The following is a 16,986-nucleotide window of genomic DNA, read 5'->3' on the forward strand; positions in this document are numbered from 1 at the left end:
TAAATTCTGACTGAGATAGACGTCCAGTGGCTGGCTTATATCCACAGTCTACATCCGGTGAGTCAAACAGGTGTTGGTACCTTCATATTTACTATAAGGCATAACAGCGACATAAAAATAACAATAACGACTCTTTTAAACAATTAAAACGTCTTTATTGTCACAGCATGATCATGTTAGACTTTAAAAACAAACTACATGACCATGGCGTGATACTAAAGGAATTTAAATAGTTTAAAAGAGAGTGTCTTTGAGTTTTCTTGTGATTTTTATGTCTATCCAAACAGCACCTCTCACAAACTTAATGTGAGTCCAGGAGGCGCTCCCACTCTTCCATTTTTTGAGATATAACAGTGATATTGATCATCTCATCTAACTCTGGGCAACAAAGGCTATTTCCCATAATTGAGAATTTCTCTTTTTTGTATTCGCACCTTGTAAAAAATATGTTTTTCACATTTTAAAATGTTAGCAGAAGATACTTTCCATGTGAAAGAAAAATTGGAACTATCACTGAATGTAATTATCAAGGAGAAGATGTGGGAACATTTATCTGTAGGTTGCCACAGAAGTATTAGCAGTCATACGTGAAAAGAATTTCAGTGGAGGAAATTAGCATTTTTTAAACATTTAATAATGTCTCAGAGCAGTTTTGGTGCCGGTGGAAACTTTGAAAGACGGGGGCTATTCTTTTTTTTTCAGGAGTTACACAGCTTTAAGGGAAAGTAGAAGCAAAAACGAATAGAAATCCCATTACTTGTGTGGGGGATGCGTACCTAAAGATGTACACAATGCAGATCAAATATATATTTCACACATACTCTTTCTGGCTGCTATAAAATAGCAAAAATATGTAATCATAAAATAAATGAAATGACTCTTTGAGGCTGAAACAAGCCTACATAATAGACCCTACATACAGCATGACAACCCGATTGCAAAAGGCGATGAAATCCTACAAAGTTAGACTCGAGTCAGACTGTACCTCAGGCTATGACTGACTAACAAAGACATGGATTGTGGTGTGGTTGTGTTTTGAAAACACTTGAATGATTGCTCAAATTACTGATATCCAAACTCTTTAAAGAATAAGTAGACATGAACTGCCATCTTTAATGAAAGGAAAATATTTGAGCCTTTTGCCGGAGCTCCTTTTGTTTTCAACAAAAGCTTTAAATCAGTGAAAAGCCGTTTTCTTCAGAGTGAGAGGAGAGATGGAGAGGAGACTCAGGCCACATCCTCCCCTCACCTCATTCCCTGTGAAGCCTCTTCTAATGGCTATTTAATTCATAGTACCAATGGATTATCAAAGCCATTTAAATTAGTCATCATGGAGAGGATAGATTGTGAGACTGCCATGGGAGGTAGGTCACGTTAACCAAAAGGCCCGGAGCAAAGATGAGGAAGAGCATGCAAATGAAATACAAAAAAAAGGATGATTTTTCTTCGTTCCGTCTGCAGATTCCACAGGCTCTACTTATGATTTAATCTGCTATAAAAGCTGAGCCCACTGTGGGAAGCCCTCGAGGAGGAGCCTTCGATGCTACACTTTAACCAGAAATAATGTTACAGATTTGAGAGAATCTGAGGAGAAAGAGGAGAGACAAAAGAATATGTGTGTGCTAGAGAACAAAGCTGGAGAGAGAAATGTAGGAGCGAGACAAGGAGCGTGAAACACAGGCAGAACAGAAGCCAATAAAATATAGATCTCAAACATCACATCCAAGTGACAGGGTGACCTTGTAGCCAGAGAGTGCCATTTATGAAAAGCCATGAAAAGCAAAAGGAAATGCAAATAGAGTTAGGTTGTACTTAATGTAAGCCTGCATTACTCTCCCAGCTGTCTCTCTCCCACTCTACATTGTTTGGTTTATGCATTTTGCAAGGTGGCTGGACTAAATCCAGACTCTGTAAAATCCCTTTCACAATGAGAGCAAAACTACTTTCCTGTCTGGCCCTGAAGACAGTATCAGTCAGAGAAAAATTAGAATTATGACATCCGAGTTTATTTTGAAGGCATAGTTCATTTTGGGGAAACGGGTTTATTCACTTTCTTGACGAGAGTTAGAGAGAGCATAAAGATTTGAAGCAGAGGGAGACAGCAAGTCAGGATGTGTCCAGAATCCAACTACCAACACCTCTAACAACCCATAAATTTACAAATGAACAAGTAATATCTTGTAACAATATCTAATCCATATAAAACCATGTAATAACGAGTTATTTGAGGGATTAAGTGCGGGACTATTTCTTGGCCGGAAGCAGTGACTTGCTAGAGTCTTCTTCATCATGTTAGCTTTTTCCCGTCTTTATGCTAAGCTAAGCTAACCATCTCGCTGCTCCAGCATCATATTTTACAAATTATTAATTTTATGAATGATGTTTTACCACTGTTTACAACTTTCACTAAGAAATGTAACCTAATAAAACCTTTGAGTCTATATCAACTAATCAACAGGCGCTTAGCTTAGCTTAGCATAAAGACTGGGAACAGAAGGATACAGCTAGCCTGGCTCTGTTTAAATGTAATAAAATCCACCAACCAGCTTTCACTGAACACTTTATATCTTGTATCAAAGGTGAATAATCAACACAAAAACAAAAGTTTAAAAACAAAAGTTATTAAAGGGATTAGGTGTTGGACTATTTCTTGGCCAGAAGCAGTGACCTCTTTGTGTCTTCCTCAGCATGTTAGCTTATGCTAAGCTAAGATAACCATCTTTTGGCTCCAGCTTCATATTTTACAATGACTCCCTTTATTAAATATAAAAAGAGAGAACAGAGAAAAACAGAGTAAAACAGTTAATCATCACATTAAAGAAGCTCCAATCAGTGGATGTTTGGTATCAGAGCTCTGCAGCAGAGATTAACGATTCAAATTTAGACGATTGCTGGAGATGAGTGAGATTTTAAATGCATTTTAAACACAATAAAATCCCTGTTTCTGTGTTACATTAAACTCCCACATCACATCATTATTCTTACCGTATAACCACGTGAGATTAAAGTGTGCTGAGAGATGCACTCGTGCATCCACACATGAGCGCAGAGTCACAAATGTCTGACACAGACCACTTCATCAGCTCATGTCTCTGCCCGCCACAGGCCACCAGCTCCCCTTCGCCGTGAAAATATCTTCCAAACCATATAAATATTTATGTCCATTAATAGTAAAGAGGCAGCACGAGTAGATGCATAATGCTTTGTGCTGGTCTTATTTTTGCAGGAGATGCACTCCAACTGCCACAACGTCTCTGTCGCCATGACAACGGAGTTCAGCGAGCGAGCCAAAGCAGGACTTGGCCTCGCCGGTCTGCTCAGACAAAAGTATCACGATTCTCACAGAGAGGGGAAACAATGTGCACGTCAAGTGTGCTCCAGCAGCAATATGCATGTTAATGATAACGTGTAGTTACTTAAACATCACAAGGACACGAATTTGCGCAGGAGAGAGTGGGCACAACAAGCTTCATCACTACCTCTTTTGAACAGGCTACATCACAGATGTCAAAACGTGGATATGATTAGATGATCTCAGGCCATTTCTAGACATTGTTACCAAACAGCAGGAGACACAGAATACTTTGACCATATAAAGATGTGAACGCTTATGAGGAAAGCAGATGTGAGGAGTTACAAGCTATCACATTCACATTCCACAGACCAATGTGTGCCTGAGTCCAAGTCCAAAATATTGTCTTAACAAAGAGCCTGAGATTTATTGTCCTCCTGCTGTCAGATGTTAGTCAACGGGGGAATTTCGAAGGAATCATTATACATATGAACACATTCACTCATATAAACTAACTAATAATCTCACCCCTGACTCCTCTTCCTTCCATCTCTCTCACTCAAACACATGCCGTTCCTGTAGCTCTGGGCTTCGCCTGTCAGAGAACTGAAGTTTTGTGATCACGGACATGATTCCTCTTTGCACTGACATCTCCTCTGGGAGCAGCGACGGTTCTGGGGTAGAAGATGGATGTAGAATGAAGGGGGGTCGGTCCAGCTACAGCTGGTGGATGAGAAACAAATGAAAGACAGGAAGCACAGATAAAGCTGAGGCGTGTGTCAGAAAACAGAAGCAGAGTGTTATTGGAGTGTGTGTCGAACACAGCAGCTCGGTGAGGGATTAGGAGACCGAGCAGCAGGAGCGATTTGCTCCAGAGAGAACAGCTTACTGACTTTCTGCTTTCAAGGTAGCACAGCTTTCACTCCCAGACTCAGCATGCGTGCATGCTCGGGCTCAAAGTGCATCCTGCAAGATTAACGAGGAAGTTTGCTCATTGTGTGAAGAAAATATCTGCCACCAGAAGACAGAGGTGGAAAAGTTGAGTTTTGTCCCAATGATAAAAAAGTCTGTGAGGTGAAGGTTTACATCATACAGTTAGTCATTTTCCCCATGATGAGAGAGTTCCTTTGTAATGACAAGGGTCTGTCCCCTCAAGCTGTCCTCAAAGACTTTAACTTTCCAGCGGAGAGATGACCTCGTGAGACTCGAAGCGTGTTTATTTAAGCTTTCAAACACGGAGAAAATCAAATGAGAGGAATGAAAATAAAAGAAAGTAAAAATAGAAACTGTCAAGGAATAAATATGTCAATCAGAGCTACGGGAAACAAAAGACATTTTAATTTAGATTTTGATCATTTGCGTGTAGTAGCTACATGAGCCTTGTGCTTTTAGTCTGAAGCTCCAGTTGACTGCTTCCTAAAGAGCCTGTCAAGAGCCTGTACTTGGTTTATAGTCTTCAAGCAAATTAGAAATTTATTTTGGCCTTAGACCAAAACAGTGATTTATAAACTAGCTGCGGCTCGTTAAAATATCTTCTACTAACTATATGGAAGCCAGTATAAAGATTTAAAGGATATTTCGAGGTTATCACAGCTTCCCCAAAATGGATCTCCCCAAAAATGACCATCAGAAAGCTGCAGCAGATGAAGAGAAGGTTGAGCAGCTGAGCACATTACTCCTGTTCCTAAACGAAGCGTGTACCACGAGTTTGGGTTTACTTTGATCATTTCCGACACCTTCTGATGAAATCTCGGATCACAATCACATCACTACAATAACGTTCACCAGGGAAGAAAGACGAGCGGCAGACAATGATGCAGGTTCGACGGGCAGCGGGTCTGTGATGTCTGTAACAGTCCCTCACTCCACAGAACATTTGAAATGATTTAGTTGTTTGAAATAGTACTTCTGCATAATGTATACCAAGTTGAATACCACTGTTGTGTTTTTGCTACCTTAGAATATGTCTTTTATTTCTCTCCTCTACCACTGAGTCCGCCATGTTGCACCGCCATGTTTCTACAGTAGCCCAGAACGGACAAACCAAACACTACAGAGAACCTTTCGCATTGTTTGCACTTTTAGTGTCCACTGCAGGACAGGGTGAGGGGTATTCAGTTGGTAGCAGTCTTCAACCTCACAGCTAGATGCCACTAAATCTTACACACTAGACCATTAAAGGGTAACTACAACAATTTTACACATTAAAGTGGGGGAGTACTGCATATGTGAAAGAAAAAAGTAGAAAGCCTTCTGTGGCTCCAGAGGAAGCTGCATGTGATCTGCCAAATTGCATTGTGGGTAATGTAGGCGCCAGGATTTGAAAAGCAGTCCAAAAATGGGCAGTTATGGTACAAATGATGAGAACTGCTTTTCAGATGACAACTGCACAAGCACGACAACAAAATTGTTCACTTCCTTGCACAGCTTGCATTCAAATAGGCGGATATTTTAGGGACACCACTGCACTAATGGAGACTTGTGTATTTCTGGTCATGCATGTATTCCACTTTAATTGTTTTTTTTAATGCCATCGGTTTGCATCCTTTTCTTGAATAAGATCTTCTAATTAGAATTTACTGTGTGTCAAAGTTGCACCAGGAACTGTGATGGATATTTCTAACAGATTTGCTTGGGTTAATAATGTTACAATTCGCCTCAGTGCTCTTGTCTAAATAAGTTTGGCTAACCAGCTGGTGTGTTCCAAGAACTGCTGTGAGCACAGTGTTAATACTACAATTTTAAAAGTTACTTTAAAAACGTCAGGAAACTGATGACCCCAGAATTACTATTGACTAATGACTATTAAAGTTAAGTTGTATGAGTCAAAAAGTTTTAACAACTTACAATTATTAGTCTACGCTACTTTTGTGGTAAACGGTTTCCTTGTTGTCTTTTAAGAATAGTCACTTTGTCAGATTTTACAGTGTACTGATAGAAATGATGTCCAAAGCTGTAAAAAAAATCCTATCAAGTTGTGATAGAGAGGATTTCGTCTTTAAGAACAGGAACATTGTGCTCAGCTCTCCTGTTTCTTGTTAAAATAGTGGTAGCACATTCGGGATGAGATGGGACTGTTAACGCAGTTGTCCACCTCGCTGGAGATCTTGATGAGCCCTTTTTTGACATGAAACTTCACATTTACAACCAGCGTCCACTGGAAAACGTGCCTGTCATTCAACACTGCTTTGCACTGTCTACCCATCAGAGGTGATGTTATTTGTTCAGACTGCGACCCAAACATCCCCCACTCCTATTTGAGTGGGCAAGAGAGAGAGACCTCATGTAAAGACAAAACAGACGAGGGTGTGGATGAAGACTCCCCTGCTTGCAGTGACAGCAGGACGTTCCCACACACACACACACACAGTCCATCCCTCTGTGATATCCCCAAAAACAGCAGGAACCCCAGGGAGCGGGAGAGCAAGCTGGAGGGTCAGTGGGTGGGGGTGTCTCAGCTGTGCCTGAGGACAGTGAGACAGCAAAATCCAGGACAGGAACACACACACACACATACAATTACGCACACACACCCACACATGCCACTCACTGTTATTAATACAGGTCGTCAATTAGGCCTGACCTAGAAAGCCTGTCTGCACGAAGGCTACACAACAAGCTGAAACAGACTGATGGGCCTCCAAATCCCTCCACTCAGCTCACTGTCTAAAAGCCTGGATTAACTCACACACATATAAACACACACATTTATGAGACAATATACACGCACGCCTCAAAAAATGCCACTTATAATCAACCCCAAGACTGATTTAAAGATGCAGTAACATGCAGAGAGGCACATAAACACGGCATGTTGCGGGACAAAAAGACAAATAGGCGGTGTGCCAGTGCTGAAATTAGGCAGCTAATTCAAAGCCTTTGAAAGTGCTCTCCATGCAGTTGTCAGCAGAGGAGACAATTAGTTCCAGCATGTCTGTAACTTGTTTCTGTGACTCTGCAGGTACGGCATGTTTGCGGGGAAGCTGGTAAACCATGTAAACGGCGTTAACCTGCCGCGAGTGATATGGATACCGCCGCCTTTTTGTCTCTGTGCTTTTCTTTCCGTCGTATAGAGTGCAGGGAGCAACTTCTTAGGGGCCACGTTGAGTGCATTAGCATTAGGAGGAGGAGGAGGAGGAGGAGGCAGGAGGATGTTCTGAAGGTGAGGAGGGTGAAAGTTGTCCTCCTGTGCCAGCCATGTGCTCTCAGTTAGCGGGCAAGGACATGCCAGGGGCAAGCAGTCGTGTTTGGCTCCGTTCCCTGTGCCCAGACCCTCTGCTTTCATTCATAGCCTCGTCTTAAGAGCTTTTTATTCCTCCATTGTTACACAAGGCCTATCTAAAGGGTTTATGCCTCTGACTTGTGCTAAGCACTCAGGGTGACAGAGCCAGAGCTCATCGCAAATCCTAAAACCCTCTGCAAATGCCTTTTCTTTTTCCTCGCTGCTTTCTGCCTTTATTATTGTTTTTTTCCTCCCCCCCTCCCCTCTCTCTCCCTCCCCTCAGTCCCCTCCCTCCTCACTCTCTGCTCTCTTCATATCTTAATGCTTCTATCTCCTCTCCACTCTCACTGTGACACTGGAGTGCAGGCGAGCGCTAATCTAAGCCAGATGAGCTAGAAAAACACAGGCTTCCTCCGTCGTTTGCTTTCCCCATTAACTGAGAGGCCCATCATTTCTCTGTCCAATCACAGGGCAGACTTCTGAGGTTTACCAGCACGTCTGCATATGCACTGCAGCAGACGAGCCAGTAAAACTCCTCTATGACTGATTTATAATGACACTCGATGGCTTTGCTGCTGTCATCTTCTATCTCCTCGCCACAGACTATTGGGCAGTGGCTCGGAGCCAGACTCATGGCACCTGTTGAAGATACGGCAGTATCAAAGCCGTTTTACATAATGTTCACTTTTTATGGATGGATGTGGATTTCCAACATCCTGAAGGTACTTTTTCAGTGTTGCCTGTAAATGTGGCTCCCGATCAGACCAGACTGAGCGTCCAGTCGCCATCATGGTTGGGCTGAGGCTCCTTCCTCTCTGTCATGGTGAGTTTGGGCTGAGGCTTTCATTTAGGACTGGCTGACTCTCACTCACTGCTGAGGCAGAAGGACATCACGTCCCTCTGGGGACGGTTGCCGTCCCGCCCTGTCACTTTCACTCTCTTATCCACAGGCCAAGAAGCACATGGCAAACAAGTCCAGACTGCAGTGAGGCAGTGGGGGGAAGAAGAGGGAAAGAAAGGGGAAAAGATAAACAGGATGCTTGGCAGAAGGTTGGAGATAGCTGAAAATTGTTTTTTTTGAATGACAGTTTCGAGTTTTCACGCAATTGCGTGAACGAAGCTGTGAATCAGGGAAACAAAATGTTATGTGCTGGTTGCCATTATGTTGGGGTTAGGGTTACACAAATAAACACTCCCACACCTCCGCACAACAGTGGAGGTCAGTAGTGCATTTATGGCTTTTGTGTGAATGCTGCCAAAGCACACACTTCATCCTGTCTGCTGTTTGCCTCTCTACTCTGCCTGTGTGTGTCTGTAGCTCAGCCCCACCCTCGGTCAAGCTGTGACACAAACCTGCAGCTCTTCATTTATCCATGGCAGACTGAGAGCAGAGGAGGAAGAAGGAGACAGCGATGTAACCTGGTTGCTACATTTTTAAAGGCTCCCAACAGGTTCTGTTAATGGTTGGGGAAACCTACTACTAGGACCTACGTCCTACTTCTAAAGCTAAATAAAATCCCCTGGCATTGTTTGGAATATGATCTGTTACAAAGCTGAAAACAGGGCTGTTTGTCTCGTGAATTCTCAAAGGACGGTCATACTACAAACAAAGCATATGATGCATTGCTGTTAGTAAAGTAGTTAAATTAACTCAACCAAGCAGTAAAATGCAACATACACATTCATGCAGTAGTTATGTTAATTCAAACACTATTACTTTACTTTTAATACTTTAATGATAATACTTAAAACTTTTACTTAAGTATGATTGTTTAATGTAGGACTAAACCTGCAGGGTATTTTCACAGCGTGGTTTCGCTATTTTTATTTCAGTGAAGAACCTGAATATGTCTGCCTGCACGCCAAACCAAGCCATTTCAGTATTCTTCTCTTTCCCACTCTGTCTTCTCCTTCCTCCCTTGTGCTACCCCCGTCATGCACCCACCTTCAGCTCACAGCAGTAGGTACAGTAAGTGAAGATAGTGAGAATTCAATCAGCGGCAAGATTTAGGAAGTGAGGGGGGAAAAAAGAAACTTTCCTCAACAATTTATCATTTTCCAAGTTCCCCCTTGTGACTGCTCCGCTCTTTTACAGGGCACATCTAAGATGGTAAGTTAATAACACAGGGAGGAGAGCATGGTGCGGCAGGAGAACAGGCTCAGGACCGCACAATAACACACTCACTAGCGAGCCCCACATGAATCAAAATGACAAAGCCAATCTAGCAAAAAATTCTCTCTTGCTGGCTGTAAACTGCTCGGCTCTCTGGATGGGCGGATACGGGAGTACAAGCTGGGGGAAATTGTGAGCTCAATTTAAAAAAGTAAAATTCAGTTAGGTGTGCAGCCTCTACAACCCCACCTCGTATTCCCCGCGGAGGAGTTAATCACATCCTGGTTTATGGCACTAGTACTCTTCCCAGTGATACAGGCTTTCACTTTTTGTGGCTGCACATGTGTATCATAAAGGCCTGTCAGCGGAGACGGGAGAGGTCAGTTAAAGTCGAGTGAGTTCACTTATCCCTGCAGCTGCCTGTAGAGTATAAAACTAACCAGAACCACAAGCTAACCTCAAGAGGGTAAAGTAATCTTTATATATACATACTGCTCGCCTTCGCTGTTGAATTCTGCTGCCTCGAGAAGAACAAGAATTATCACAACCATGAAGCCAACAGGTCATTAGAACACAGCGCAGTGAAAGGGAAATACATATAGAAGAGGTGAGATGGAAACGTGAAGCACGGAAACAGCTCAACCGAGGTGAGAAGGGGTTAAGCTTCTTTTTCCATCCAGAACCCAGGTGCACCGTGTCCCACCCCCAGGCTGTGAGAGTCTCCATGCTGGGGAGACCTTTAACAGCCTTGAGATGGAAGCACACTATCCCCAATAACCCATAAAAGACAGCGTTCCCCTGTCCCATTCCCCCCTGTCTGTCTGGTATGGCCTCATAAAAGACTTAAGTGGTCTCACACGACTCCTCTGCCCACTGGTGCATTGATTGGCTGAATCATCAGCAGCACGGGATGTGATTGGATGGAAAGACTGTAAAGGACAAGGTGTTTCACTGCAGAGCTCATCCTGTCTACTGTCAGCTGTGCCTAAGCCATGGGAGACAAATGTTTAAATATTACTAAGAAATGTTATTAACTGTCTCAAAAATCTTTAAAATACTACTCTGGCCATTGCACAAACATTGATGCAGTGGTACCAGAGATATCTTCTCCCTTATCAATACCTGGTGTCGGCATTACTCACAATGCAACCAAACCTTTATCAGCGCGGTCGGATATTCAGTTGTGCTTCATTAGCTATTAAATCCATGCTGTTTGCTCGTTGAGAGAATGCACACAGATTCACACAGAGCACCCACGCACATACACACGAATGCATCGCAAACGTAACTAGCTTAGTCACTGAAGTGCAGATGCAAGGCAGCTGAGTCAAGGTGGGTCGGACACTGTCGCCACAAAAAGCCTCGAACAAAGGCGAGTATATGAGGTAGGAAGAAGGGAGACATGACAGGACAGAGGAAAAGAAGATGGCAAATAAGAGGGAGAGAAACAAAGGGATGAAATGAAAAGGTAAAAAAGGAACAAGTGAACTAAACAAAAAGGGGTGAAGCGTATAAAGGCAGGGAGGAGCTCTAGCAGTAAAGCAGTAATATTTAAATATTTTACAGTAACTGTTACTGCAGTGATACCATTACATTAGATGATACAACTGGGCACTTTGTACTGGTCTGATGTTATGTGGTGGAATTTATGAAATAGAAAACGGCAAAAGTCATTGTTGTTGATGAATGTGTCACATTAATTTAGATATTTAATTTAAACTATGTGTTGAATTTTAAGTTATGTTCTATTTGAAATACCATGAGCCTGCGCCACAAAGCTATAAATTAGTAATTGAATTAATTTACATACTTTAAGCTTTTTAATATATTCAAATATGTGATCTGGGGCACTTCCTCTGGATGAAATTGCAAAATATAGGCCTACTGGTAATTTTTCTTATGCTACTATAACCAGATAAATGATCAAACCACCTGTTAAAAGGCACCAAAATACATGAAATGATATCTACTCTATTAAAACAGGAGAGAACCCCCAAACCTCCATTAAAATCGTCCCACACACATTTTAAGCGCTTCCGGCACCCATGTGTCAAGTTCACTTCTTTCTGAGAAGTCCGTTCCTCATTTTGCTTGAGGCTAGCAGCTCACACACAACTGGATCGATGTCCAAACTGTTAAAGCTTGAGTTGTGGGAAACGTCGCCACCAGGTATTGACAAAAGCAAAGAATACATGGAATAAAAAAGACAATATCTCAGGGACTGCTGCACCAATTTTGTGCAATGGAGTCATGTTTGAAGATTTTTTAATTTTATTTTTTAAACGTGTAGTCTTCAGCCACATCCGATGCTAACTGTTTCCATCTTATTGTCAAGCGAATTTGAAGCAATCTTTTGAAATGTTGCAAACTTTGGTTTACTCATCTGGAGCAGCAAGCCATTGAATACTGTGTTTTGAGTTGAAGTGAGTCCATTCAAGTTCAGTAAGTTCAGTTCTTCATTGTCCCACGTGGGAAATTTGGCTTGTTGCTCGGCAGTAACAGGAACATCTAAGCAGACATCAGACACATCAGACAGCGGACAGAGTAAATACGACCTACGTTAAAGCAAAATGCAAAAAAAAGACATGTACTGTGTTTGCTGTAGAAGGTAAATAAACTTTTTTGACAAACCTCTAAATGACGGTATACATAAATTGTTGCGCAATAGTCAAAGTGTGACCACAGAAGCTGTGTACAGTAACATGTGGGGGACTTTTCTCTGGATGTTTGCTTGTGGTTTTCTGTTTTGTTTTCCCTCAGCTGGGGAGAGGTCGGCTGTTGAGACCAGAGTGCAAATGCAGCACCCTGGGATCCATCCCTCCATCTGACCTCTGCCGACATCTCCCTTTCTGTCACGACGCTGAGGCTGCAGCCGCTCAGCTAACATGGAATGAGGAAGTGTGTGGCCTGAGGGAGGCCATTAGCACCGGGACTGAAACAGGATCACCTACACACACAGACACACTTCTGCCTAATAGGGGCCACTTTAGTCTGGCTGCAAACACCTCCGGCCCCCCCTCCTGCTGTCCACAATCACAGTCTCAACTCTTTCCTTAAAACTTCTCCCTCTCTATCTCCCCCACTCTCACACACTTTTACATACACACCCACAGGCATTCCAACACATTTGTTTCTGTTTCTGCATCTGGCCGATGTTTTACTCTTCCATCTTTGTTTTGAAGCGCTCACATGCCAAAAAAAGTAATTAGGTCGCAGTTTATCTGAAGCAAAGTGCTTGCACAATAGTTGCTCCTCCAGCTTTCTCTCATATGAAAAGGATATGTACACATATGTCCTCAAACTGGCTGGATTAAGAGTTTCTTCCTGGGGTCAACAGAGCTGAAAGCCTCAGATGTTCTCACCATGAACTCATCCTTAAGCTTACTGAGCTAAAACATCTGGGCCTCCTACTTTCTCTGCAAAGCTTTTCACTGAGCACAAAGATGGCTCCTTCAGGATTTGGCTGGTGGGCAACACACATATACAGTCTACACACACACACACACACACACTGAGGCACTCTGTTGAGTGACAGCACCTGACAGGCTATGATGCACTGCTTATAGGTGAAGAAACCAACAGCAGCGGCCCGTTTGTCATTACTCCTGTTAATGTGGGCCAGCTGCCTGCCTGTCACGTGGCGTCGTCACCCGTACTCAAATCCCAAGATGCCGTGCGTGTGTGTGTGTGGTGGATGGCTGCTCCTCCCAGAGTGCTGTGCGAGGTGTGTGCGATGTTAGAGGTACGACTTCACAACTGCGATCATTACAGAGTTTGGAGGAAAAAAGGCCAGATCCCCTGCTGTCTTAGTCTGGTGTAAACACGGCTCCCTCTGCGAGGAAGAGACAGACTGAAAGGAAGGACATGAGAAAAGGACTAAAATATGAGATGAGGAAGGGGACTGCGCGAAAGGGACGGCACAGACAGCCACAGCAGGGGGCATGCTGTTCTCCGTATTAGACTGTCAATGAATCTCATTAACATGGCTTCTCTAATCAGAATCCGAGAATATTCCACTGAAGGCCATCCGCTCCCCTCCCCACCTCCTTCCTCTCATTTTGATTACACTGATGCATAAATTTACCATTATTTTTCTCCCCGTTTTTATAAAAGGAGCCCAATTTAAACTCTTGTATTTCTCTGTTTCCACTGCGTCCAGTAGCCTGTCTTTGCATGTGAAACACAGCAGGTTGCCATGTTAAGGAGATCCACTGTGCACTCAGGAGAGACTTGTTTTCCACCATGTCAGCCCCACTCAATAAGCAGTGGAAATAAATGGGCACTCATGCTGAAAAGTCTGTATTTTCCAAAAGACAGCTCATGAGATAAATACAGACAAATTACTTCCAAACGCTGCTCACGGTGACACGAAAAAATTTGGGGTTGCTCTAACATGGTACAGTAATTCCTGAGACGCCGACAAGAGTCCTCTCGCTGTTATCTTCGATTTGTTGACACCACGTAATAGCAGTGCTTGTCAATTATTTCATGTGAGGACGAAAAAGCAAAAGGATGGCAGGATGTTTCCATTTCCACAACGCAGAGCAGGTTTTTCCTCCTGAAGGTCGAGGATGAACAAAGAGGTGTCTCATGTGTCACATGACAGGGCCCCCAACAGGAAGCTGGCTGCTTGTTAAACAGGAAGGTCGGACCCCCTGAAGGGGTGTTCCTCTTTTTTATTTGCCCTGTGCTTTTCCTTAATGAGAGCAGCTGGTATCCAATGCAAACAAACTGGGGTTATTGTCCAGACACATCGAAACAGTAATATTTGATTGCCCTCGGAGAGATTTGCGTGGCATAAGATAAAACAGAGGAGATTAGAGGTTGGAAGCGAAGAGTCATGCCAAAGACATTCCCAACACCACACATGCTCATTCTTTAATCATGATGAAGTCCTGCCAATATTGGGAAATCTGAATTCCAAAGGCTGTTTGACATCAAATGGGACCAGCGAAGCTTCGTCTATCTCCCTAACTTCTGACAGAGTGACTAATGGGAGCTACTGAAGCTCCACTTCCCCCCAAAGAAACCCCAAACCTAAACACTCACTCGTAGACTCCAAGTCTCCCCCTTTATGTCTTCTGAGGCAGCCTAGACTTTACATGCAACAGTTCTGACACACATCTTCAGGTCCAGACTGATTTACTATCTGTCCTCGAGTCCTTTCCCTTTCTCTACACTCTCCGGCGGCTCAAGGCAGCGTTCCCATAGTCCTATGTGCTCTCAGGGTGTGTTCCTGGCACTGAACGTGCAGATAGGATAAATAAATCACACACAGGCCCTCTGGAGAGCAGAGAAACTGACTGGAACGAGCTACAGGGAATAAAGAAGACATCTGGCGGAGGAGCTGGAGCCTTTCTGGTGAGGAGAAAAATGACTTATAGAAAGATATTACGATAGGACGACTACTGGAGCCAGTTACACCAATTCTTCATACATGTTCCACCTGAGCCGCTGTTTGCTGAGATTAGTTTTTAAATATTTACACCCAGTAACCGGAGGTGGTGGAATATAATTAAGTACATTTATTTGAATATGATGCATTGTTAAAGATTAAAGTGCCCAGTGGTATATAAAATAGTTGAAATTAGTACAGCCTTCGATAGTAAAAACGGCACTTACACATTAATGTCACACATCAGTGATAACAACCCAACAAAATAATAATAATAGTCGTATGAGTATAACAATTATAAGCGGTCAATATATCAAATATTTAATGTTATTATGTAAGAGATTAAACACAGGGACAATTCTGGTTTCACATCTTTTGACCAAGTTAACTGCTGTAGTTAACATGTACTGTGGCAGGTGCTTTACTATCGAAGGAAAGCTGAAACAATCGTCTCACTGTGAGATAAAAATGAACCACTGACCAGAAGGAGAGATCACATCTCTGTCAGCCAGCATCATGAGTCGATTCAGGGCGTATGTTGTGTGGTGGCACTTACTTTTAGTCATTTTGGATGGGCTGCCGCATTTGTAGGCCATGAACAAACGCAGCCATGAAACCTTTCACCGTTGATCCCCTATCGACGCTGGTCCTGGTGGGCTAACGAACACAGATCCTATTAAATACCGTTAGCTGCTGCATTCTGTAGAGGAGGGGGGAAAACACACATGCACCAACCTCCATCTGCTGCGGTCAGCTTTGGCACAGAGTCAGCGAGATTCTCCAAACGATGGAGCTTGCTTTGTGTGTGCGACGAGTGCAGAAGAAATTTCGAGAGAAAAGAGAAACAGACGCAGAGAGATGGAGCAGGGAGGGAAGTCAGGCGGAGAAAAAAGAAAGCAAAGAAGAAGCGAGAACAGCCATCCGCAACAAATGTGCTGCGAGGCTTTCGTATCAGGGTGACAGGTGCATTATCATAGGTTAATGAGAAGCCTAGTGCTGCCTGTAGCTTCAATCAGGGGAGCGCTGCCTCCAATACCACCTCCATCAATCAGATCAGACATAAACTCCCACGCAGGCACCAAGTACACACTCACAGGCACACACAGGTGCGTACACTCCACCAACACATACAGTACAGGTAAAGATACAAACATCCTCAAGAAGTCAATGCAGAAAATTATAGCACGTGGGGTACACTGATACAACAATATTGTGATTGGTACAGAAGATAAGAGTGTGACTATGAGGTATTTATGGACACAAAGAGAGATAATTAGCACCTGAAGCAGTCAGCCCTCAGGTGTGATCCTCAAAAGATGTTAACTCCAGCTGCAGTCTGTAATCTGTAGAAAAAGACAGTGGTGTAGATACTCACAGGCCCTGAAGGCATTTTCTCCTCAATCATAATCTTATTATGAGTTACAGTTACCACACAAGCCAACAATGGGTTTCACATGAGAGCTTTTGGTGTTTGTGTTTTGTATCTTTGCTCAAGTTCGAAGGCTCTGATGGAAAAAAAAAGGTGATGTCATGTGTTTCCATGCACCAGTAAGCATTAATATATACTGCAGTTAGAAAGTGATAACGGTTGCCAGGTTGTTGCTCATGTCACCAGGGAGACGCCACTGTTCATTCAAATCTGATCAAGCCACATCCACACTGTCATCTGTATTATTATTTTATCTATTAGTCAGCCAGTTATTTAAAAAAACTGAGAAATGTCACACTTTTTCACAGTTTCCCAGAACTCAAAGTGATGTCTTCAGAAGTCTTGTTTGTCAGAACAACAGTCCAGTACTCTGAACAATTAAAGGCTAAATAAAAACAGCAATTATTCACCTCTGACAGGCTAAGAGGAGCGACTTTATTGGCATTATTGGTTAGAAAATGACCTTAACTCTATTAACTTCATCTTTGAGACTTCCTTGGTCATGAACATTTTAATAAAAATATTTTTTTTTAAT

Source organism: Pagrus major, chromosome 8 (genome assembly GCF_040436345.1).
Source record: "Pagrus major chromosome 8, Pma_NU_1.0".
NCBI lineage: Eukaryota > Metazoa > Chordata > Actinopteri > Spariformes > Sparidae > Pagrus > Pagrus major.